At 41.3% G+C, this 23,822-nt stretch overlaps 1 protein-coding gene across 4 annotated transcripts in view; it reads right to left on the reverse strand.

Moving 5' to 3' along the window:
* SRPK2 (SRSF protein kinase 2) overlaps positions 1-23,822 on the reverse strand; it is a 249,897-nt gene that overhangs the window by 75,843 nt on the left and 150,232 nt on the right. The gene's annotated exons all lie outside the window — the stretch shown is intronic.

A 23,822-nucleotide genomic window follows, 5' to 3' on the forward strand; every position in this document is an offset into this window, starting at 1 on the left:
AAAGCTAATGGTGCCTGGCTATCAAAAGATATAGCATCTGAGGTCTTAAACGGATTGAAGATAAACAAGCAGCCATCCAGCTGAGAAGCAACAAAGCCCACATGGAAGATGTACACCAGTCTGTGTGATTATGAGGTGACAGATGGGATCAGGTATCAGGCATCAAAGACACAGAACAAATTATCATATCAATGTTAATGAGAGGAAGTGTGGAGTGGAGCCCCAAAGCCCATCTGTAGATCATCGGACAACCCCTTACAGAAGGGTCACAAGGAAGAGATGAGCCAGTCAGGTGCAGCATAGCACCAATGAAAAATACAACTTCCCTCTAGTTCTTTAATGATCCTCCCCCCACCTACCTACCCCAACTATCATGACCCCAATTCTACCTTACAAATTTGGCTAGACAAGAGCATGTACACTGGTACAGATAAGAGCTGAAAACACAGGGAATCCCAGACAGATATACCACTAAGGACCAATAACGAGAGTAGTGAGAGTAGGGGAAGGTGAAGGTAGGGGGAGAAAAGGGGAACCAATCACAATGATTTACACATAACTCAGACAACAGAAAAGTCAGTAAAGGGAGACGGTGGTCAGTGTAAGACATGAGTGAAAATAAAGTAAGGGGAGGGACGGTGGAGGTGGAGAGAAGAGCTGGTACCAAGGGTTCAAGTAGAAAGAAAATGTTTTGAAAATGATGATGGCAACATTTCTACAAATGTGCTTGACACAATGAATGGATGGATGGATGGATGGTGATAAGAGCTGTAAGAGTCTACAATAAAATGAATTTAAAAAATATAAACAAAGGTGACACTGTCAAAAACTGAAGCAAAAAACCACCTTTTATCTAGCATAGGTTCCAAAACTTACTTTACCTACTGTCCTTTTTAATTTTTGGGGGGGAGAGGGATTTTTTTTTTTTTTACTTAGCACCTTCCTGGCAATGAAAAACTTTTGTACTATAGTCCATAATTCACGATAAAGTGTAGGTATCTATTTTTGCAGTCCCCACCTCCCCCGCTGTTCCACCACACACATACCATCCTCAAGGGAAATGCTGCATATATAGGGTCACTATGAGTTTGGAAGTGACTTGATGACAGTGATTAATAAGGAAATTTGGTAGGCGATGTAGTTGCCCTCCGTTTTGTGGTCAGGTGTGGCCATAATCTACCATTTCCACAAAATAACCTGGGCTTTGAAATCTAGCCTTACCAATGAGTGAGGACTGGGCATAGGAGGATATGCAAATAGAAGAGTAAAAGTGTTTGATGGCATAAAACTCATCAGGCATACTTCAGATATCTAAAACACCTCACAACTAGTAAATTTGCTTAGAAGTAAAGCTTTTATAGCGGGGTTTTATAAAATCAACATTTCACCTACAGAATGACTTAATTCTATTTCTTCTCATAGCCCAGTGGTTTTGAACTTAAGACGTTTAAATCTTAAGATTTTCACCTAACATGTGAGGCATGTCTGTCCTGTAGAGGCTCTGACAGGGGCTCGCCCCTACCCTCCTGGACCTGCTCACAGTGGTTTGGGTGAAGGGATCCGATGTTGCTGGGCAAGGACAAGGGGATTCATGCCACCTGCTGCCGTCTCCATTATACAAGGCAGATCCTATCCCTCCTCACCTGGGGACAGCCTAGGGCCCTGGGATCCTGCAAAGGTAAAGTATCACTGGGGTGCAAACTCATCATGACTTTCTTCAGAGACAGGCCCAGGTGAACCATGACTCTTTTCTATGCAAGACTTCTGCATTCCTGCCAATTCTGAGAGCCTCCACACAGCTCCTTTTTGGGTCCTGCCATTAAAAATCCAAACTGCCACTCTGAAAGAAAGGGGCAGGGGTAGAGACTACAGAAAACACTAGAGGTCCGAGAAGGGGTGGTGATCACACACAGCAGGTGGTATATTAAGGGAAAATGCTAGCAATTAGGACTGCCTATGGCAGGACAACTAAAGAATGTTTGAAAGCTGGAAATGACTTGATAGGTTTCTATTTGGCAGAATTTACGAAGACTCAAAGCTACAGCTTCCCTGGGTGAGAGACGTTAGAAGCGTGGTGGTGATAAAATTCTGAGTGAACCTTTTCTCGTGGTGAAATACTGAAGGGAATAATCGCAACCACACACCCACATCATTTCCCAAATACATTCAAAAATGCTGACAAACCTTATGGTGCTGCAGTAATCATTTCTAGCTTTCTGGCAGCAATACAAATGCTCTCTATCTCTCTCTCTTTTCAAACAGACCTGTCCTTAGTGAAAGCAGAATGATCCCAGAACAAAGGGCTAGAAATTACTGAAGGGGAGGAAGGGATCATGTATCAGGCATCTTATCACTGAGAATGGGGGGGAGTGCGAAGTGAGGACCCAAAGCCCATTTGTAGACAACAGGACATCCCCTCACCGAAGGGTTTCGGGGAGGAGACGAGCCAGTCAGGGTGCAGTGTAGCAACGATGAAGCATACAACTCTCCTCTGGTTCTTAAATGCTCCCCCCCCCCACCCCCACTATCATGATCTCAATTCTACCTTACAAATCCGGCTAGACTAGAGTATGTACATTGGTACAGATAGGAAATGGAAACACAGGGAATCCAGGGCAGAAGAACCCTTAAGATGAGAGGTGAGAGTGGCGATACTAGGAGGGTGGGATGGAAAGGAGGAACCGATTACAAGGATCTACATATAACCTCCTCCCTGGGGGACGGACAGCAGAAAAGGTGGGCAAGGGAGACATTGGACAGTGTAAGATATGACAAAATAATAACAATTTATAAATTATCAAGGGTTCATGAAGGAGGGAGGCGGAGGGGGGGGAGATGAGGAGTGATACCAAAGGCTCAAGTAGAAAGCACATGTTTTGAGGATGATGGCAACAAATGTACAAATGTGCTTGACCCAATGGATGGATTGTGATCAGAGTTGTATAAGCCCCAAATAAAATGATTTTTAAAGGGTGGGAGGAGGAGAGGAAATACAATAGTTTCCTACTGCCTTCCAAAAATCCCACTGACAGAGTCAATGCCAACTCATAGCAGCCTATAGGGCAGGGTAGAACTGCCCCTTGTTGGTTTCTAAGATGGTAAGTCTTTGTGGTATAGTGTATGGTGGGTCTGACTGCTGATTTTGCAGTGAGCAACCCAAAGTGAAACCACACCACCACCAGGGCTCCTCCTACTTCATGGAGGGAAGATAAGTCATGAAGGAATAACTCTTGAGGGGCGATGGAAAACTACTTATTTGACAAGTTTGCTAAATCAGAATACCTTGGAAGTTGGCTTTCTCTTCCCAAGTTAGAAATTTTATATGGGAGAGAGAAAAAATAAGTGTGTTCTAAATGAAACAACATCAACAACAAAAATTCACATCATATCCATTGTAGAAACTACTTAACAATTAGCGAGAAGAAAATAAGTGAAGGTTATTATTCTACTACATGGTTTCTTAGTCTAAGTACAATCGCTATGTTAGACTACACAGAGTGTGTGTTCATGTGTTAGGATGCTGGGCTGGCCTCTACCTACTAGTTTCCAGTAGCTCCCCTAATTATGCCCACCTAAATGGTCTCCAGATATTTATAATGACCTTGCCTCGTTGAGAACCACTGCACCAACAGTATTGCCGTTGTCTAGTATTACCTCGATACCGGAGACGGCCAGGTAGAATACCGTCTGAAGTTTTAAGGGCCATTTTCTGTCGAGGTGGTGCTGGGGGTAAAGCATTAACCATAATGCTCAGCCACTGGGACACACCAGCCACAACAGCAGAGAAAGAGGCGGAAACTGGTTCCTGCAAAGCCAACGGAGCAGTTGCCTATCAGTGGCGTGTACTGGAATCCACTAGATGGTAGCGCATTTATTTTTTCTCATTGCAGTGCTCAGAGGAGCCCTGGAGGCATAGTGAATAGGCACTGGGCTTCAATATCCACGGTTGGCAGTTTGAAAACACCAGGTGCTCCGCGGGAGAAGGACGGGGCTTTCTACTCTTGGAAACTCACAGGGGGCAGTTCTACCTTGTCCCATAGGGTCACTAGAAGTTGGTATCAACTTGATGGCAGTGAGTTTGGTTCCTGGTTTAGTAGTGCTCAGACACTGTCATCAAAACATGTCTCTCACTCATTCTTTACCCATTTGGGGAGATGTACATGTTGCTTAAATACTCATACACTCAATGGATGTATGTATGGATTGCGATAAGAATTGTACGAGGCCACAATAAAATGATTTTTTTTTAAAACACTCATATACTCTGAGCAAGACCTTCTCATCACTCCAGAAAATGTACCAAAAGCTCAATCCCCCAAGTAAAAGGTCTAGGTCAAAAAACTGTAAAAATTAGAAGAAACTGATGTGTTTCAATTGGTGACTGTATCAAAACATTTAGAACTGTACTTCAATAGGGTAGCCACATATGAATGCTGAGCATTTACATGCGACTAGTCCAAATGGAGATGTACTATTTATGTAAATTGCATACTAGGATTATAAGACTTAAATGAGTAAAAAGTAAAATATCTCATTAATAATTTAAATATGTGAGAAAATAATATGAAAGGTAAATTTGAGAAAACTTGTTAAAATTAAACTTTTACTTGATTCCTTTTAATTTTAAAAAATATTACTAGAACATTTTAAGTTTGAATGTGGCCCACATTATATTCTTCTTCAATAGCACTGCTCTAGACCCTTCTTGAAACTCACCCTTCTAGACACCAGAAGGGCTGCCTCAGCCTCACATTCCAAGATTCCTGGTTACATCAGTGATTATGATTTTCTCCCCACCCCTCTCCTAAGCTTTCTCCTAATGCTTTGCTTCACCATCAATTATCACCAGTGCCTCCAATTCGTTATAGGAAATCTCTGTTAGTATGTGATAGTCCATCATGAATTCCTTTTCATTCTATACAATCTTGTTACTACCTACCACATATAGAAAGAATAAAGGTCGGGTTTTTGGTTTCTGGGGCAGATGTTACAGAAGAGAGAAACTTGAAAGATTCACTAAAGGTTGTCATCTAAACTAGTTCACGAAAGATTCAAATTGTCTAAAAGATCAAGAGTTGACAACAGGTACATGTTCATGAATAAAGCAAGAGATTTAAAACCAAAACAACAATAAAAACTCTCAGTCTTACTGAAAACCATGTATAAAAATTAATGGAAGCACATAAGAAACTAGGGGAGGAGGTGGGCCATATATGTTTTGACAAGGTGCCAAAACAAGTAAATGGGAGAAAGAATAGTATTTCAGACAACGGGATATCCCTACCTTATACTTACTTAAATACACACATAAAAATTAACCAAAAATACAGCAATTAAATTAGAGATAAACTATAAAAGTTCCACACAAAAAAAACTACAGAAGTAAATCTTTGGGACTTTTGTTTACACAATGGTTTTCTAGATATACTAAAAGCATAAACAAAAAATAAAATGGACCATCAATATTAAGAACTTTTGTGTATCAAGATACATCAAAAGAACAAAAGGCAACCCACACAAAAGGAGAAAATTAAAAAAAATTTTTTTGAAAGGAGAAAATATTGTCAACTCCTATGATAAGGGACATGCATCTAGAATACAAAAAGAACTCTTACAAGTAAAAATGAAAACAGCAACACCTCATTAAAATGTTTTAATAAAGAGGATGTATACCAACTTTCCTCTAATTCTTTTTTTTAATTAATAAATCTTTTTATTGGGGCTCATAAGGCTCTTATCACAATCTGTACATACATCAATTGAGCAAAGCACCCTTATACATTCGTTGCACTCGTCATTCTCATAATTCACCGTCCACTTGGGTTCCTGGAATCAGTTCGGTTTCCCTTTTTTCCCCTCCCCCTCCCTCCCCACTCCCCCCTGGTCCCTTGATAATTTATAAATAATTATTATATCTTATCTTACACTCTCCGGCGTCTCCCCTCACCCACCTCCCCATTGCCCATCTCCCAGAGAGGAGGTTACACACAGATCTCCAAGATCGGCTCTCCCTTTCTACACCCCCTTCCATCCTGGTGTCGCCACTCCTACAGCAGGTGTTGAGGGGTTCGTCTGTCCTAGATTCCCTGTGTTTCCAGATCCCTACTGCACCCATGTACATTCTCTGGTCTAACCAGGTCCGCAAGGTAGAATTGGGGTCATGATAATTGGGAGGGGAGGAAGCCTTCAGGAACTAGAGGAAGATTTTGAGTTTCATTGTTGCTACACTGAACCCTGAGTGACCCATCTCCTCCCCACTACCCCTCTGGAAGGGATGTCCAGCTGTCTACAGATGGGCATAGGGTCCCCATCATGCACTCCCCCTCATTCATAGTGATGTGATTCTCACCACCACCCTGCCTTTGTTGTTTGAGATCTGGTCTCCTCTGCCCTTCATGTTCACCTATGTTGGTGTGCTGCTTCTGTGTGGGCTTTGTTGCTTCTGGGCTAGATGGCCGCTTGTTTTGCTTTCAAGCCTGTAAATCCCCAGACGCTACATATCTCTCAGTAGCCGGGCACCATCAGCCTTCTTCACCACACTTGCTTATGCACACTTTCATCTTCAGCAACTATGTGAGGAAGGTGATCACACGATTGTTTTTGTTCCTTGGTGTCTGCTACATGGTCCATTCAACACCTTCCTTGTATTCGCTTAGGCCGTGTGCTTCTTCTCTGTGGGCTTTGTTGCTTCTGAGCTAGATGGCCGCTTATTTGCCTTCAAGCCTTTAAGACCCCACACGCTATATCTTTTTGATAGCCGGGCACCATCAGCTTTCTTCACCACGTTTGCTTACACACACGTGAGTCTTCAGTGATCATGTCGGGAAGGTAGGTATCATGCAATGACCGTTTAGCAGGGCGAGGTGCTATTGTATTGGGGGATTATGCATGAGGAGGCCCAATGTCCATCTGCTACCCTACTACTGAACCTATAAATATATGCTCATAAGTCTATTGCCCCCATAATCATAAATATATTTACATATGTACATGTCTGTATTTAGGCTTCTCCTCTAATTCTTAAATGCTTCCAACCCACCCCAATATCATGATCCCAATTCTACCTTACAAATCCAGCTAGACCCGAGGATGTACACTGGTAGAGATAGGAACTGGAAATACAGGGAACCCAAGACAGATGATCCCTTCAGGACCAGTTCTGAGAATGGCGATACTAGAGGGTGGAGGGATGGTGTAGAACGGGGAACAGACTACATGGATCTACATATAACTTCCTCCCTGGGGGAATGGACAAGAGAAAAGTGGATGAAGGGAGACGTCGGACAGGGCAAGATATGACAAAATAATAATTTATAAATTATCCAGGGTTCATGAAGGAGGGGAGAGCGAGTAGGGAGGGGGGAAAATGAGGAGCTGATGCCAGGGACTCAAGTAGAAAGCAAATGCTTTGAGAATGATGATGGCAACACATGTACAAATGTGCTTGACATAATGGATGCATGTATGGATTGTTATAAGAGTTGTATAAGCCCCCAATAAAATGATTTTTTTTAAAAAGAGGATGTATACATAGTGATAAGCACGGGGGAAATGTTCCTTTATAATCATTAGGGAAATGGAAATAAAAACTACAATGCAGTATCACTTTACACTCACCAGGATTGTTATAATCAAAAAGACACATAATAACAAGCGTTGGCAAGGATAGGGAATTCAGAAACCTCACACATTGCTGATAGGAATGTAAAACACACACCAACTGTGAATAGTTTGGCAGTTTCACAAAAGTTACATATAGGGTTACCATAAAACTCGACAATTCCACCCATGTATATACCAATAATTGAAAACTGTATTACACAAAAACTAGTACATGAATGTTCACAGAAACATTATTCACAAAAGAACACACAAAACCCAGTGAAAATGGCTAAAATATCCACCAACTGAGGAGCAACAGTTCAATCAAGTATGACAGATCTTTATAATGGAATACATTCAGCAATAATAAGAAATGGGCAGGGAGAGGGTAGGGTAGGAGGACGAAACTAATGGGGGGTTTCATAGGATACAGTGGTGATTTCATTTCCTGAGATGGGTTGTGTGATATGTATATCATATATTTCTTTGAAAACTAAATAAAACAGGAAAAAAAACCCTCCAGATTCTTTTTAAAAAAATCATTTTATTAGGGGCTCATACAACTCTTATCACAATGCATACATACATCAATTGTGTAAAGCACATTTGTACATTCATTGCCCTCATCATTCTCAAAACATTTGCTCTCCACTTAAGCCCCTGGCATCAGCTCCTCATTTTTTTTCCTCCCTCCCTGCTGTCCCCTCCTTCATGAACCCTTGATAATTTATAAATTTATTATTTTGTCTTATCTTTCCCTGTCTGACATCCCTTCAGATTCTTTATTTTATCCCTCAAACCTAAATAGTGGTTTAAATGACTTTTTTTTTTTTTTAAAAGAGGAGGAAAAGTACCACTGAAATGGACTTGGGAGTCTTTAGTGACAACTTCGCTCACCTCAACTTCATTCATCGCAGAAAAAGAGGAAGAAGAAATGAAATAATGATATGTGCTACAATGTGGGTGATTCTCAAAAACATGCTCGTGATAAATGACCAGAACAGGCAACTTTAGAGACAGATAGTAAGTTAATCGTTCCACAAGGAGCTCTGCTGACATACTGGGTTCAACATCAGGCAGTGAACAGTTTGGCTCTAACAGCTGTCCAATATGAGAAAGATGAGCAGCCTGCCTCAGTGAACCTTGGAAACCCTCAAGGTAAGTTCTACCCTATCCTCCCTGGTCAGGTCACTGCTAGTTGGAATTGCCTGCAAGGCAGGGGGTTTGGTTTGGGGGTTGGGGGGAGAGCGGTGTAAGACTTATGGAGAGCAGGAAGGAAATGGAAACTGATGCTAATGTGTACAAGGATTTCTTTTAAAAGGAGCAAAAATGTCAAATACTACATTGTGGTGATGATTGTACAACCACCCTGTGAATAAGTATACTACAGTTGTAACAAAAAGCTGTTTAAAACAAAAATGTCCCTTATACATTTATAGTGTCTTTTAATGTACAACTTATACTTTTATAATTAATTTTTTAAGTGAATTAGAACCAACATTTTGATTTAAAGCCACATATTTGTGTGGTTTTTATCACAACTACCCTCAACTCATTCAAAGTGTACTTAATAAGATAGACTGAAAGTTTATGGAGTTGACCAAAGTTTACACAAAACACTCACTGATTTAAGAACATGTTCTCACATAACATACTCTAAGGCACTACCTTAGGCAACCAAACAAAAATTGTAGAAAGCAGAACTATACACTTTTCACAAAGAACACTATTTGTTCCTTTATGAAACACAAAGCTCACTGCTATTGAGTCAATTCTGCCCCACAGCAACCCTGTGGGATAAGGTAGAACTGCCAGTCTGGGTGTCAGAGCCTGTACCTCTTTAAGAGAGTACGTCTCCTCTTTCTCCCACACAACCAGTGGTGCCTTCAAAACACTAATCCACGGAGGTCACACTAAAAGCACACTTTAGAAACCAAAACATTTACATTGCATACTAAAACTCCTCTTATATTGAAAAACATCCCATTTCTATTTAATATTACATTTCACAAATACACTTATTCAATCAAGACAGTGGAGGTACTGAACCACCTTAATGAACTGTGTGTCATCAGTTCTAAGTTGCCATGACAACCAAAGGGAGTTACAGCTTTCTTCCAGCTACTGATATGCAAAGGACAAGCATACATTTCACAGGAAAAGACGCCCTCTTTTTTGTCCTCAAGCTAGATGGTGGCTAACACCATTTCAGAAATGTAACTGAATTCATCTTTAGCTAAAGCATAAAAAAGGAGGGCTACTTGAATTTCCTTGGGCAATATAGACTTTAAGGAAGATACAGGCATAAAACCCATTTCTTTCCTCTTTGTCCCACTCTCCCTCTCAAGCTCTTCATGGGAAATATTAGTGTAAGAAACATGCAAGCTGGTTTTTCTATTTAAGGATAGATTCAAGCAATATACGATGGGAAAGGGGTAACACCCTTCTCCCCCCCAAAAATCAGAAAAGCGCTTCATTGAGTAGAACTTTCATAAGCATCCAGTAACTTGCATGCACTGAGGTAGTTCATCCAGTAGCGTCGTCTGGGAAGGTTCTCTCTGGAAACAGCACTATGGGAAAAACTCAAGTCTATGAGTGGTTTTCTCAATTCAGAAAAGGCGAAATGTGGATTAATGAAAAAATCGCACTCTGGAGGTCTGTCAACTTCCCAGACGAATGAAAATGTCAGCTCAGTGCAGTGGTTCTCAATCTTCCTAATGCCGCGGCCCTTTAATATGGTTTTTCATGTTGTGGTGCCCCGCCCCAACCATAACATGATTCCTGTTGCTACTTAACTGTAATTTTGTTACTGTTATGAATTGGGTGACCCCTGTGAAAGGGTCATTCACCCCCCCAAAAGGGTCACGACCTACAGGTGGAGAATCACTGTCGAAGTGCATTTGGAGATCTTTCCACCAGGTCAGACTGTTTACTCAAGCTTCCTATTCAGACGTTCTGAAAAGATTGTGTAACAGCGTGCCACAAAAGAGGCCTGATTTGTGGTAGACGGGGACTGGTTTTGCTACCATGACAGTGCACCTGCTCATGTAGCCATCTCAGGGTGCCAGTTTTTGGCAAAAACCAGCATGCCTCTCTTGCCCCACACACCTTACTCACCTGACCTTGTTGCGTGGGACTTCTTTTTGTTTCCACGAATAAAGAGAGACATGAAAGGATAGCACTTTGACAATACAGACGAGGCGAAGAAGAAAAAAAGGGAGGGGGGGGTGCTGTCAGCCATCCAAACAGCTCAGTTTGAAAAATATTTCCAAGAATGGAACTGAAGATTTGACAAATGTAATAAGTGTAATGAAGAGTACTTTGAAGGTGATGAGGTTGTTTTATTTTTTTTTAATTAAAATACTTAGCTTTGAGGAAAAAAATCTGTTTTTTTTGTGTGTGGGGGGGGTGCCCCTTGTATACATTCACTCAAAATAGGCTGGCTAACGGAGCTGTAACTCTGGGCAGGGGGAAAGGTTTAATGCTTTCATGTATAACTGAGAAATTCTACAGTGTCTAAATTCTAAATCCAACCTAAAGGTTTAATGCCTGCTAATCGTGGACTCTTTCACAAGGAGTCCCGATGCCCTTTGCACAGCCCCCATTCTGAGTACGGTAGACACTGACTGGAATGAGACATCACTCTCACAATTACGCTACATAGAAACAGACGGTGCACATAGGGTTGTCAGGGGTTGGAACCAACCTGACAGCACCTAACAACAACACACAGAAGGGGAGTCTATTTCTCTAGGTGTGCATCAATTCTCTGAAGGAAGACGCTCAACGAGATGCACTGACACAGTGGCTGTAACGATGGGCTCAGGCACACGAATGATTGTGAGGATGGCGCAGGACCAGGCAGTGTTTTGTTTTATTGTACACAGGGCAGCCAGCTAAGGGTTAGAATCGACTCGAGCACCGAACAGCATCATCCCTGGATGTGACTGACCTCATCAATGGAGTCCTTTAAGATCAGCAGTGCTTTCACAGCAGAGCCCAGAAGAGGGCATCAGAGAGAGTTCACCTAGTCTAGAAGAAGACACTCTTCTTCACACTCTCACTCCCTTATCATATTACTGGCTAAGTATATACCTGGCACAATATCAGGGGGCTTTAAAGAGTTTGTTGAAAAATTCCACTTGCCCACGGACTTTTTGGAGTGCTCTACTACAGCAAGGAATTACAAGTGCCCCCTAGAAATTGAGAACAGTTCCCAGTACACAGGCAGCAGAACCGTATCAGTTGGAGCCTGGATTTCCTTGTAACCAGGGTGCCATACCAATATATGCAGGATGGCAATAACACGGGGGACCGGGGGGGAGAGACGAGGGTATCAGAGCATCAAGCTGGTTCATTCCCTTTTGACCCCAGCTGAGACATCCACTTACCACCTCACAAATACTGTACCAGAATCTAGAGGTTAACAAGATCTTGGTAAATCTCTAGATTCTGGTGCAGGGTGCAGGTTCTTAGCCAAAGAATGAACTAAAATGAACCAGTTGAAAGCACTACAGCAAAAGTTCCCAAAGTTATTTGGCCTACTTCCAACTTTTCAGGGTGGCGGGGAAGAGGATGTCACAGCCCCATCCTAGCAATTATCCTGACGATGAAGATTTTTCTACTACAATATAGCCCATAACCCAGTATGCAAAGTATAGCTATTTGATTGTGCAGCCCACCCCATACTTGCAGGGCCTCCGTAGGGGGCAGTAGTACACACTGGAAATACTGCCCTAGAGGCTATCTACGAAACTCAACGTTCTTTGAACTGTTGGTTGGGAATTAGGTGAAGGTTTACAGATCAGATCAGTTTTACGCCCAACAAATCATACATATTTTATTTCATCCACTACAATCCCCTCAATGTATACCACCACTGACCTCACACTTCCTGTTTCTATCCTCCTTCTATCTTACTCTCTATACTTTGTCCTTTGGTAAAACGCTGCCCTTTGATCTTAGGTGGTAGCTTATTCTGCCCTGTGAAGGGTGAGTTTAGTTCCAGACCTGAAGGGTACCTAAGGGCCACAGTCTCGGAGATTCCACCAGTCTCTGTGCAACCACTTAGCCTAGTCTTTTATGATTTTGAATCTGGAGCCACATTCTTCCCTCCACTCTATCTTGGACCTTCTAATGCAACCCTTTCTGCAGCACCTACTTCAGCGGTTCTCAACCTGTGGGTCGCCTAAGACCATCGGAAAACACAGATTTGCGATGGTCTTAGGAACCAAGACACTGGGTCCACCCACATTGCAGTTATGCACCCATACAAGTACCCGGCGTGAAGCCCGTTACCCATGCCACACCATGCTTCAAGACAAAATTTCATTTATTTGTCATTAGAAATAAATATTTCACAATATATAATTACATATTGCTTTTGTGATTCATCACTATGCTTTATGTTCAGTTTTTAACAATGAAAAATTATGCACATCAGATATTTACACAATTCATAACAATAGCAAATTACAGTTATGAAGTAGCAATGAAAAATTTATGGTTGGGGAGTCATGAGGAACTGTATGAAGAACTGTATGGAAAGGTCGCCGACCACTCTAGTTCTTCTGGTTCCAGGATGTAGAAACTGATGTCTGTGTGACGCACTAGCCCACTGGACTGTCTCCCTCTGTCTTCGGATGCTTAACATTCTTCTTTCCTTCAGATACGGGGAACCAAGAGCTGAGGAACTCTTTGTACTTTTGCTCAAGTTTTCTCTAAAATAATGTGTTGAGGTTACTGCAAAATGGAGTTGCTATTTCTTGACAATGCCTCCATCTACGTCTGTAAATGTTTTAAAGTGTTTTGTCTCTAACCCTTCTCTTTTCTGTGCTCTTTGATTTACATTGCATCAAATAGCAACTTTGGCCATCATCAAGGGACTCAAAATCATGCTCTTTTCAATGTTCCTTGAGTTCTGGGAACAAAAAGAAGTCTTAAGGAACAAGATCAGGACTGGGGAGTGGATGGGATGTGGCTTCCCAATGACATTTTTATAGAACTACAATCTTTGTCGCTTATGCCTGCTGTTACAGTGGGAATAATTTCCTCAGGGCAGCTTTCCTGGTTGCCTTCTCACTGTGCACTTACCATTTTCTTAAAACTTCATAATTAACCCCTGTAACTGTTCTGTCTTTTTGTGGGAGAAAAAAAAAATCTATCAAGATTACTCCCTTTGGAATCTCAAAAAACAATCTCCGTAACATTCCTAGCTGAACGCCCCATCTTAAATTTAACTCACCTAGTTGACTTCCTAAAAAATTATTCCTTTGCTTGAACCTTACTCTCTAGATCATCAATTACCATTCTTTCAATAAAATTGTCTTTGTTAGCTGCCATTTTGCCGGAAAGGCTCATGGTGCTTTGAGCTAGCTGACCTCTGTACAATGCCTTTGGCACCACTGAAATAAAGGCTTCTTGAGGTCAAGTTGTTTGCTTAAAATTGAAAATGTAAAACCGCACAAGATCCTAACTGCAGAAGCCACCATATCAATGGTCATCTTACAGTCTTTTCAACTAGCTCATAGATGTCAGTCATGGAGTCTTCATTTGTCCAAGCTGATGGCCTTCGCTCTCTTGGGAAGTCTTCCTGACACTCCTACAAGTGCTTGATCCACCTTCAAAAACTGCTATTTCATTTTGTGGGGCAGTGTTCTCATAAACATGTTGCAAAACTCTAATGATTTCGGAAAGTGTCCATTTGAGTTCTGTTAAAAACTTGCTATTACCTTGACCTCAAATTCATTTTTTTATGTCACACACAAAAAAGATGCAACACCCCCCCCAACCACCCCCCCCTCGGCTTAAGGTGCCCTAACTAACTACGGCAACTACTACTCCGAAGAACTTGCCTGCAGCCACCCACTGAGCTAACAGATGTGTTCAAACATGTTCTGTTTAGAATGAATGTGTACCAGGTATGAATTAGAACCTTTTTCACTTACCCTCATATAACTTAGGTAACAAACGAGTTATCTCTGTTGGATTACTGTTATATATATTAGAACATATATGTTATATGTATTAAAACAGCACTACGTTCTTCGAGTGCCACTATGGGGGTACTTTTGGCCAAAAGATCTACCTCCCACCAAACAACCTTTTGCTGCATGGATTTGTAAGAAGGTGGGAAATATATTTATAGGATTCACATGTGAGTAATTGTAGGACAGGATACCCTGGAAGACCACTCTGCTATATGAGGGGGAAATTCACCCCTCCAAAAAAGGAATTTTTTCAAAGCTGTGTTTAATGTTTTTTTGGTTGTTTTTTTTTTTTCCACAAAACAACCTTATCACCTTCAATGTACTCTACATTACCCTTAATATAATTGTAAAATCTGTGATTCTTTTCTTGGGAACATCTTCAAATCAGCTGTTTGTTGGATGACAGCACCTCCCTCATTTTTTTCTTCACCTATTCAAGGCCGTCAAATCGCTGTCCTTTTACATCCCTCTTCACTGGGGGAACAAAAATAAGTGCCATGGAGTGAGGTCAGGTGAGTAAGGTGTGTGGGTGTGTGGGGCAAGAGAGGCATGCTGGGTCTCCCCCGCCCCCCAAAAAGAAGCCGCACTGAGATGGCTGCATGAGCAGGTGCACTGTCACGGTAGCAAAAACAGTCTCCCATCTGCCACAAATCAGGCCTTCTTTTGTGGCAAACAGTTATGCAATCTTTTCTGGATCTCTGAACAGAAAGATTGAGTAGCAGTCTGACCTGGCAGAGCAAACTCCAAATGCAATGTGAGTCGACATTTTTGTCTGTTTGGGAAGTTGATGGACGTTCAGAATGTGATTTGTCATCAATCAACATTTCACCTTTTTTGAAATGAGAAAACCACTCATACAACTTGAGTTTTTCCCATAGTGCTGTCCTTGTAAATTGTGTTCAACATCACAATAGTTTCTGTGGGATTTTTCCCGAACAAGAAATAAAATTTCACAGCCGAATGCTATTCTCTTACATAGGCCATCACACACAAAAAATGAGGTTTGAGGAAAACTGGATTCACAAAAAAGTTCACTGTGACCAGACTCAAAACAAGTTGCTGGATGCTTGCCTAGTGAATGGAAAAATGTGTACTACAAAAGCTCCGCCCAGCGAAGCCTTTTTCTTTCGTTTTTCTTTTTTTGGGGGGGAGGGTGTGTAATCCCTTCATATACAGAGTCTTCTGAAAAGCAGGAAGGATATTACCAGCAAGAGCAAGGAGTCTCCTGGATATGAGGATTCCTGCACTGAACCTCCTGAATCCAAATGACAGATATCCTACTAGCAGCAGAACCAGGAGCCAGAGCACAGAACAGAGTGCTAGACTTTCCAAGCCAGGGAGCAAATAAAGATGAGTACTTTGGTGCAGGAGGCTGGCTTGTGGAGTGGAGTGATCTTAACACACTTACTAAGGAGGGTGGACTTGGCTGATCCATGGAAACAGAACTGAGTGCCTTTGGGCTCAAGCTTAAAGGAGAGTGGTATGCCCTTTGGGCACTTATTAGAAGACCTAACAGAACTGTGTAACATGTTCTGATAAACAACTCAACCCTGAGCACTTCTCACTGGCATTCTTACAATTTGTGTTAGCTTCCTTAATAAACCCGTTAATCATGAATTTTCTGAGTTTGGGGTGGCCACTGAAATGGCTATCAAAACCCAAAGAAGTCAAACAGAGAACAGTAATGCAGACCTTACGGCCACTAGTAACATTAATGTCTTACAAACCTTTTGTAGGAGCTGGGTTAAAAAGGTAAAGTGAATAAAAAATCACTAGTGAAGTGAATAAAAAATGAGGGGGAACCCCCCCCCAAACTAGAGCATTCAAATGTATGAAAATGGCATCTACTTCCTACTCCCAGAAAGCATGCCGGGAATCCCTCCCTGAGGAATGCACAATGAGTCTACCAGTTGCCATCAAGTTGATTCTGACTCATGATAACTTTGTTTGTATCAGGGTAGGCCTATGTCCCATACAATTTTCAACATCTGATTTTTCAGGAAGAGTTCACCTTTTCTCTAATTATCGTCTAGGAAATGGTGAAGCATGTAATCAATTCCTCAGGGTGGTCTTCTAAAAAAGATACATGGCAGAGAGCTGGGCCAGAAACCAGTGCATTCTGAAGTCAACCTATGAGCGAAGCTTGGAACAGACTGACCAGCTGGGGAAAGAGAGCATGGGGAAGTTCAAAGCCCAGGAAGTGATGAGACTGAAAAACGTGATGACAAGAGGTTAGGTGGCGGTCAGGTCATAGTTGAATAATCCAGAACACCAAGGAGTTTGAGCTCTGGCCCTTAGGCCATGAGCAGTAAGTCACTGAAACACAATTTAAGAACCAAAGATTTGCTTTCTGCAGAGAACATTACGCAATCAAAGTACAGAATGGGTGTTGTTATGAGGTACTGTGTCCAGCCCTACACACAACAGAACACTGTCTGCTCCTGTGCCATCCCTACAAGGACAGCGATGTTTGAGTTCATTTTGTTGGAGCCACGGTGTCAATCTATCTCACTGAGAATCTCCTTCTGTTTCTTTGTGCCTCTACTTTATTCACTTTACACCGAGTAACGTCCTTCTCCAAGGACTGGTTTCTCCGGGTAGCAAATCTCATCTGTGAGACAACCAGTCATCTCACCAACCCCACTTTTAAGGAGCATTCCAACTGTACTTCTTGCAACACAGGTGTGTTCTTCTGGCAGCCATGACATTTCCAAAATTCTTCACCATCACCACAATTCAAAGGCATCAATTCTTCTTTCTCTACCTTATTCATTGTCCAGCTTTCCCATGCAAAAGGGACTAAAAATACTGTGGCTTGGGTCAGGTGCACCTTAATCTTCAAAGTGACTATCTTTGCTTTTAAACATTTCAAAGGGCTCTTTTGCAGCATCTTGCTCGATGCAATAAATACACCCTTTGATTTCTTAACTACTGCACCCATGAGCATTGATTTTGGGTCCAAGTAAATTAAATCCTTGACAAGCCCAATGCTTACTTTATTTATCATGATGTTGCTTATTGGTCCAGTTATAAGGATTTCTGTTTTCCTTATGTTGAGGTCTAACTTTACTAATGGATAAAAAAGATAGAAGCCGAAAGCAAAGAAATTATTGAAGTCATTTTGGAATTGTTATTCCAGGGATCATATAAATCAAAACCTGAAATTCAGTAATTAATTTGCTCAAGGAAGGGTTATATCTCCTAAATTTCTGGTAATATAATAAAGCTAAGTCCTGGTAGTGCCGTGGTTAAATGGCTGACTGCTATATTGGAAAAGGTTGGTGGCTTGAACCCACAGGAACAAAATAGGGCAATCTTCCTCCATAAAACTTCAGCCTCAGAAACCCTATGAGGTCATTCTAACCTGTCCTACAAGTTTTACTGTGAGTCAGAATCTGATTCAGCAGTAATACATTTGTTTGCTTGCTTTTTGTTATGAGAAAATTATCTTTCATTTCATCTGGGCAGAGACTAGAGAAGAAAAAAGATGAGACAGAAGTAACTTCTGCAGCTCAACTGTGTTTGAGGAACAAGAGGGGCATGTGTAGAAACAGTATACTGTTTGGTATACAAACTCTACAGCGAAGCTCGAAAGGCTTGAGCTCCAAGTAGATGCAGTGACAGGAACATGCAGTTGATAGCACCATTCTTCCAAACAAAGTAAAGCACCAAGGAGAAAGCTAGGAATGTAGAGTCTAGTTCAGCGTCAATTATCTAGAGTCAGCCAGGCAACCCAGAGTCCACACTGCCTTGCTCATAATCCAGTCAATGGACCATATCATAATCGCCAAGCTACGTGCTTAAGTTTCAAATTCAGATGGTTGAAAATCAAAGGTGTATGAAAAACTCAAGCAAGTTCTATTCTGAGTTGATGACACACACAACTTAAGGTCATTAGGCTTCTCCACCTAAGAGCTCCGCGGGCAATCTGAAGTGCTGCATCGAGCTGTTGATTGAGCCCTACACTCCTCAAGAGGAAGATGGGCCGCGTGCTTCTGAGAAAATGTACAGGCTTGGAAATCCTAGGGCACCTCTACACTGTCCTCTAGGGTTGCTATGAGTTGGAATCAAAACATGCGTTTGTTGGGGGAGTTTTTGTTTTTGTATACTAAGGAAACTTGCTGTAACCACTAAAGATTGCCTCATGCAACTCAGGAAATAACGCAAGCTATACACTTTGGTCAAGGCTTCTGCAAACCTACATACACTTTCATCTACAAGCTGCTACAAAAACACAAAGTGAATCATCAGAATTCAGGAGCTTTCTACAGTAGGCTAGAACTAAATACAATCAGTTGACAGGCCTGTGTTGTATACAACACAGTAGCCCTGGGTCAAATTAATTTCAACTGAGTAAGATTTAAAACTCGGGTTTTTAGTCACTTTAGGTTCATTTAAAATAATCAATTGCTACATTGGCTGCACTACTGGAAAGTGCAATTGGACAATACTGTTTTAAGCAATTTTTTGGAAACATCAACCTCTTCTGGCATATCATTATTTTCAGTAAGTACTCTAACAACAACAACAAAACCTTTGGAACACTTTTATATACAGCTCTCTATTTGAAGTTTAAAATAAGCAGTAAAATCATAAATGGGGTATATGCATTTTAAACTTGACAGATGATTCCAGATTATCTAAATACCCTTTGGCTCAGCATATCTCCTTATTGCAATGCACCCTAGAAATACTCACATACTATGTAAGGTCTGTAAATAGCAATAGTAAAACCTAAATGCCCATCAAAAGGAAATGTCTCTAAAAATTATGCCACAATAAGCCACATTATTTTTTAATTCAAATTATAATTATATCAATAAGAATAACATAGTAGCAGTAACATTACTAAAAGTTTGAAAAGTCCACACAAAAATTTGTACATAAACATTCATTGTATTACTGTTCCTAATAGCCAAAAAGTGGAAAGAGCCCAAATGTCCATTAGTTGATGAATGAATATATTCATGCAATGGAAAATTATTCAACTATATAAAGAACAAAGTTGTAAGACATGTCATAACATGGATGGGCCTTAAAACATGTTAAGTTACAGAAGGTCAGCAAAATGGCCGCATGCTGTATGATTCCAGAATAGCAAATCTACACAGACAGAGACCAGTGGGGACTCCCTGCGACTAAAATAGACGAGGGACTGGAGCTTACTACTGAAGTGGTCCGGGATTTCTTTTTGGCTTAATGACAAGGTTCTGAAATGACAAAGCTGGGAGGGTTGTACAGCTCTGGGGAAACTGAAGAACCACCCAAATGAACACTTTAGATGAGCAAACAGAAAGGTAAGTAAATTATGTCTTTGTACAAATTGTTACAAAAGAGTCAGACATGCTCTATGTACTTCGATCGTGGATGTACCCACTGATTAACCAAAAGGTATATAACATTATTTATGTGGCTTGTATACTTTGGTTACAAACACACAAGCATGAACCTCATGTTCATAGCATGTCTCTGGATAGTGTGGCAAGAATTTGACAAAAGCTCTCAGAAAACCATTCTGGGATCCAATTTGTATTCCTGTTATAATCATCTGGAAGAAAAAGCAGTCTAAGCAGCACATGACTCAAAGTCAGCGCTGCTCGACAAGTGTTGACAAGTACAAAGTCCAGTCCTCGAAGCACCTTCTGATCAACTAGTTTCCCCACAGTAGGCTCTTTGTCCAACAAAATTATTGCTACCTTAGGAAAAATCCCTGAGGAAAAAGAGTATTTACATTTGCGGGTGCAGAGTTCAGTCACCTAGAGATGTGGTTATCATCTGAAACATATTCTATTCTGTCAAACTTTATAATACCATTTCTCCATTTCTTAAACATTAGATAAGTAGCTTTATTTTTGAAGATTGTTCTCTCAACTAGTGCCAATACCAATCTGAGCACAGGAATTGTGCATATTGGTCTTCATAGATGTTATTCTCATGGCAATGGTAATTTTTGGAGCTCACTCAGTGTCTGAGCAGCCCATCATAAGAAGGTTTTCCAAGGAAACAAGAGGGACTCTTGAAGCACTGGATCTGATTCCACTGGGAGAGCCCACTCACCACCCTCACCACCACCACCAGGACCAAATGTGAGAATCCATTAGAATTCCAGGGTCAGGCTTGAGAAAGAAACAGACCTGGTGAAAGCTGGGTCCTGCCAGTAAGGTGAACTCTGGACACAAATATACCCGCCCCCCTACTCCCTTCATTAGACTTCTGAGGAAAGGGAACCCCCCCACAAAAGGGGGCAATCTCTAGCTTGTGAATTTATACCAACTACTCAGGAGCCCTGGTGATACAGTGATTATGCATTAGGGTGCTGAACCACGAGATCAGCAGTTCCAAATTATTGGAACCTCCACGAGAGAAAGGTGGTCTTTGTACATCCATAGAGCTGCAGTCTCAAAACTCACCCGGGCAGTCCCACCCTGCCTTCCAGGGTCACATGAGTAGCAGCCACCCGATGACATCGAGTACTTAGTCCTGGAGGAGCTGTCATTACAGGCTAGGCTGCTAACAATAAGGTCAGCAGTTCTAACCACCAGCTGGCTCCTCGGGATAAAGACGAACTGAGCCTTTCTACCCCCTTCAAGACTTCAAGAGTTACAGTCTGGGAAACCCACAGGGGTAGTTCTACCCTGTCCTACAGGGTCACTGTGAATTGGAACAAAATGGATGGCAGTGAGTTTGGGGAGTGTTGGCAGATCAAGAAATCCCATAGTTTAAGTGCTTCTGGGTTAGTGGTAGCCCCAGTTGCCGGAGGAGACAAATCCTTTAGAGAGAAATAGAGTTTTAGCTGGGATCCTTAGGGTTCCCATCAATTAAGACTCAGCAAATATGATGTGGCAATTTTTTTCAAGATCACCAAATAAGCAATATAACAATACTCTAAAATAAAAGCCAATAGAAATAATAGTAAGTAACATCAGAGTTCAGGTAATGGTACTATGGGATACAGAATAAAAAACAAGTAAATGAAAAAAAATCAAGTATATGCATGAGATTTTCAGTGGGAGAGAAATTAAACCATGAATAGGGAAAAAAGATACTGTAAAATCTCGTTCAGCAGATTCACAATAAATATCCCCTAAGATGTACTGGAAAGATGAAGAGATGGAATTACTGAGGGTTGAGAACAAGAATGGAGAAGAACAAAGTCTAACCTATCTACTATTTTGTAATCTACTATACAATGGTTCTTCAAGAAGAGAGAAAATGGGAAAGAGGTAATCCTAGAAGAAATAACAGCTGTGAGTTGTCCAGAATTTCTGATTCCGAAAGCACAGGGAGAAAAATGCAGAGAAAAAGAACAGAATCTAATAGAAAAGAAAATTACAGTGCCACTGAACTGCTCCAGCACCAGCAGAATTTAAACAGCGGTCGATTAATTAAGACCGCCAATAGTAGAGTCCTATCAGCATGATGAGTGAGCACCAGTAATTGTCAGCTAAATACCGAACTGAGGAAAATGTACATAAGCAAAATTGTTTCCAAATGGCTAAAACTGAGTTTATAACCCACTGACTTTCTTCCATAGGAAATTATTTTAAAGAATATATTTCATGAAGTTGGGATATGATCATGAAGAAAGGTGTACATTGCAAGAAAAAACGCTGATTGGTAACAAGCTGGTAAACATAAGGGTAAATCAAAGCAAACACACTAAGTGTTTACCTACAGATTGGTGGTTTAAAAACAACAACAAAACAATCTTTTTAAAAAGACCCAAACTAAAAACAATCATTTTGTAAAGCGAACCTTGTCAACAGCATGGCACTATTCTGTGTTTACGGTGCGGCTCAACAGTGGCGAAGTGCTCAGTGAACTGAACAACTGCCGCGTCTGGCCTGCTCCTGCCAAGATTATCATCACGGCAGAGAAGAATCGATGAGGAAGTTTGTGCTTGGCCACATGGGTCACTGTGAGTGAAAATGGAGGCTTATGCACTCAACAACCATAACGTCCTAAGTGGTTTACTCAGCTGCATTTAATCCTCACCCAACTATTATAATTTACTCCATTTTACAGAAACGATAGTGAGGCAGAGGTTGAATAACTTACTTAAAGCTACACAGCTAGAAAATGGAGCATCAGAAACAAAACATGTCAGACAGCAAAACCAGAGCGGTGGACTACTTCCAGACCCAGCATTCTGAAAGGTGGGCCTGAGCACGCTCCGTCATACTAGGAGACCTTGAGGAGAGTGTGAGAGATGCACTAGAGATGGAAGCTTTCAAACAAAAGGGATTTCAGAAGCACCATGACTGGGGTGAGATGAGTTCTCTGTAGTGCTGACAGCTCACAGAGCACAGAGGAGGCAGGAACCCTGCTTGCTGTAACACCCCAAGAGACACTGATGCAGGTGGTGCAAGGGCCACATTGCAAAAACCACATTATATGCATATGTAACTACTATGCCCACTATACAGACTTTTTCTACTTGGTTTTTATGAGCTTTGAAACAAGAAAAATGCCTTTCATGTACAGTTTGAATACTAGGTGTCAAAACAAATCCTTAAGACAAAAAGTACATCAGTTTCAAGATCTTCAACAGACCAGTGCAGAAAAGATAAGCCATTTCTAGATAACAATGGAATGCTGCTGCAGCAATACCAAGAAAATGAGTAAAAACCACAGTATGAACTCAAAAAACACTGCAATGTAATGTCCACCAAAAGAAGACTACACACCGTAAAACCCCATTTAAAGCAGCATTAAATGCTTGGCTAATCAAAAGGTTGCTACTTATGTACCCACTTTGTCTTCATTGATTGTGTCGGGACAGGCTGGTGTGCTTCTTCCATGTGGGCTTTGTTGTTTCTCAGATAGATGTCTGCCTGTTTATCTTCAAGCCTTTAAGACCCCAGACACTATACTATATCTTTTGCTAGTGGTACCATCAGTTTTTTTCACCACATTTTCTTATGCACCCACTTGGTCATCAGCGATCGAGTTGGGACAGGCTGGTGTGCGTCTTCCATGTGGGTTTTGCTAGATGGCTGCTTGTTTATCTTCAAGCCTTTAAGATCCCAGCTGCTACATCTTTTGATAGCCAGGCAACATCAGCTTTCTTCACCACATTTGCTTGTGCACCCGTTGTCTTTAGTGAGTACTAGGAAGATGAGCATCTCAGACTACTGAATTGTTAGAACAAAGTGTTCTTGTGTTGAGGGAGTACTTGAGCAGGAGTCCACTGTTCATGTTTCCTTAATACTAAACCTATAAATACATGTA

The sequence above is a fragment of the Tenrec ecaudatus genome, chromosome 9 (genome assembly GCF_050624435.1).
Source record: "Tenrec ecaudatus isolate mTenEca1 chromosome 9, mTenEca1.hap1, whole genome shotgun sequence".
Lineage (NCBI taxonomy): Eukaryota > Metazoa > Chordata > Mammalia > Afrosoricida > Tenrecidae > Tenrec > Tenrec ecaudatus.